Raw genomic sequence first — 2,846 nt, 5'->3', positions numbered from 1 at the left:
TCTGTCTATTCTGAATGTTTATTCAATAAATGTCTATTCAAGTGAAGCACTTCAGTGAATACATTTTTCCAAAGAGTTACCAGTTCATATCTACAATGATGGCTAAAGGTTATAAATTTTAAATAGAAAATGTTGGTGAAGATGTTGAGAAACTGGAACATTTGTGCATTGATTGTAGAAATATAAAATGGTGTAAGCACCATGGAAAATATTTTGGCAGCTTCTCATATTTTTTTTTTCTGAGGCAACTATTTTTTCTTTATTCTTTTACAGACATGTTCAACACTATGGGCAACATTCTTAAAACCGTAAGTTTCACAGACTTTCAGACATTCAAATACTGTGGTCCCCTTTTCTTTGATGTGATTTATTCAGCTAAAAAAAAAGCATGGTAGACAACTTAATACATTTTCACCAAATTTAAAGTAGTACAAAAATTTTAAGACTCTACAGAACTACACATCGTACCTAATACATCATTAAAAATAGAAGACAGTATTTTCTTCAGCAAATAAAACAGCATACTGGTATGCTGTTAATGCATACCTTTTTAATGTGTACTGTCATTCATAAATTATTTACAACTTCTACTTGTGAAGAGAATTAGACTGTAAATTTTCTGCAAAACTGGAAAAAAGCAATACAAAATCTGTGAAAGCCTGTGTTTTATATTGTACAAAAAAGTAAGCCAGTTTTCTCTTCAAATACCAGATACTGTATGCAGTGATATTTTGGACATATAGATTATAGCAATTCTTGAGGATGTTTTAATGCTGGAGGTAAATTTACAGGTCTTGATTCTTCATCAAGGAGTACTAGATCTTCTATCTCACTGCCTCTGTATTTCCTTTTACATATTTTTACCACCACCTTTTTCTTAAGAAATAACTTCAATGCTTCTCTTGATGCAACTGCTTTCGCATTTTCTTTGCTTTTTCCACAGCCAGTGCCCAAGTATACTGACTTGCACCTCAATTCGCATACAATGCTTTCTTGAGAGCTCTTATTTTGAGGCAGATCTGCCAGTTCTTTTAGTGGGACAAAAAATACATCCAGTGTTGCTTTCAGAGCCTCAATAGCTGCGTTTAGGAGCTCTCCGTGATTCACATTGGGACTAAAGCCACCAACAGCTACTAATTTCCATGCCACTGTTTTATACAGTCTATTGAAGAAAGGTTGCTTCTGTTTCACATCTTCATTGGTTAATTTGCAACAAGAGAACTTGACAGAACTCTCACTTGACTGTGAAGTACTCTTAGAAGGCAACTGTGAGGTGCTACTCTGAGAACTACTCTTAGAAGCTAGCAGGGACACACTTGCTAAGGGACTGCTTTTGGAAATCATAGATCCACTGGTCTGGGAGCTGCTCTTGGAAGCTAACAGTGATGCAGCTACCTGGGAAGTGCTTTTGGAAGTTAGCAGTGATGTATTTGTTGAGCTGCTCTTGGGAGTTAGTAATGATGTGCCTGATGAGGAACTGTTTTTAGAAACTGATGATGAAACACTTGCCTCTGAACTAGTTTTGGAAGTTAACCCACTTGAAGCTGTCTCTGAACTAGGTTTAGAAGACAATAATGGCAACTCTACTTCTGAGCTTCCAGAAGAACCCAACAAGGGCACCTCAATCTCTGAGCTGCTCTGAGAAACAGAGACTGAAGAACCTTCCAAACCACTCTTTTTAGGTGAGCCACTTTGTTGTCTGGAATCAGTGAACTGGGTCACGTGGCTATTCACACTGGATTTCAAAAACGAAGAAACAAATGATGCAGAACCATGCTTATCTGGAGCTTCTGATTCAGAAGCTTTTCCAGATCCTGCTGTTGTTACCTGAGAAGAAATGATGCTGCTGCTTTGGCTGGAAACAGATCGATCTCCCTCACTTGTAGAGCTATTCTGACCAGAGATGCCAGCGCTGCGAGTGGAGTTCCCACTACTCTCTGATTTGGTGGATGACCCCGAACATGTAGAACTGTTTTCTGGCTGAGCTGATGTACGTTCTGTTTTGGCAGAAATTTTTGCAAGATCTCGCTCAACTGCAGAGTTGTTTTTTCCTTCTATGATTCGTTTTTTGGATAACTCTTCTACCCCTTCTTGGCAACCAGTTCGTCTCTTGTTGTATGGATTGGAGCATCTGTCACTTTGATGCCTTCAGCCATACTAAGAATTTTATCCATAACTTTTTGAGGGTACCGGCACCCAAGGAAGACGTGGTTTGCCCAGGCCATGGAAAAGGAGATGAGCTGCTGCAGCTGCCGATTGCGGGTTCCGCTCTCGGCGTCCGCAGCTTCGTCCGTGTTAGCTGAGGCAGCGCCACCCGCGGGGGCCAGGCCCCCGGCGTTGCGGAGCAAAAACTCCCGGCGGTGGCGCCAGTGTTTGTCAGTCTCGCCCTCGCAGCGCAGCGCCTCCACCCAGGCGGCCACCCGCGGGTTCTGGCTCAGGTACTCCGACACCTCCTGCGCCATGTTGGGCCTGCAGGACGCGGAGGGCACGAGCAGACGCTGCACCGAGGAAGAGGCGGGGTGCGCAGGGGCGAGCGGCCCTGTCACTGCGGCCTGCACTAGCGGCCCTCCAGAGAACGCCCCTCAAGAGGCCCACACACCAAACAACAGCGTCCAAAGCAGCTGAACCGCCCACCAGCTTCTCATAATTTTAAACATAGAGCTACCATGGACCCATAAATGCCACTCCAAAGGAATTAAAAGCAGGAACTCGAACAGATATTTTTACACTAGTATTCATAGCATCATTATTCACAATAGCCAAAAGGTGGTCCGTTATTGGATGAATGGATGAACAAAATGTAGTGTATATGTACAATGTAATATTATTTAGCCATAAGTTAAATA

At 42.4% G+C, this 2,846-nt stretch overlaps 1 pseudogene; it reads right to left on the bottom strand.

The window, feature by feature from the left end:
- Nucleotides 1-241: 241 nt before the first annotated feature.
- On the bottom strand, nucleotides 242-2,640 carry LOC124971852 (CDKN2A-interacting protein-like; annotated as a pseudogene).
- Nucleotides 2,641-2,846: the final 206 nt, after the last annotated feature.

The sequence above is a fragment of the Sciurus carolinensis genome, chromosome X (genome assembly GCF_902686445.1).
Source record: "Sciurus carolinensis chromosome X, mSciCar1.2, whole genome shotgun sequence".
In the NCBI taxonomy this organism is placed as follows: Eukaryota; Metazoa; Chordata; class Mammalia; order Rodentia; family Sciuridae; genus Sciurus; species Sciurus carolinensis.
Note: the sequence above shows the minus strand (reverse complement) of the source record. Positions and strands in the feature narration are given on the sequence as shown.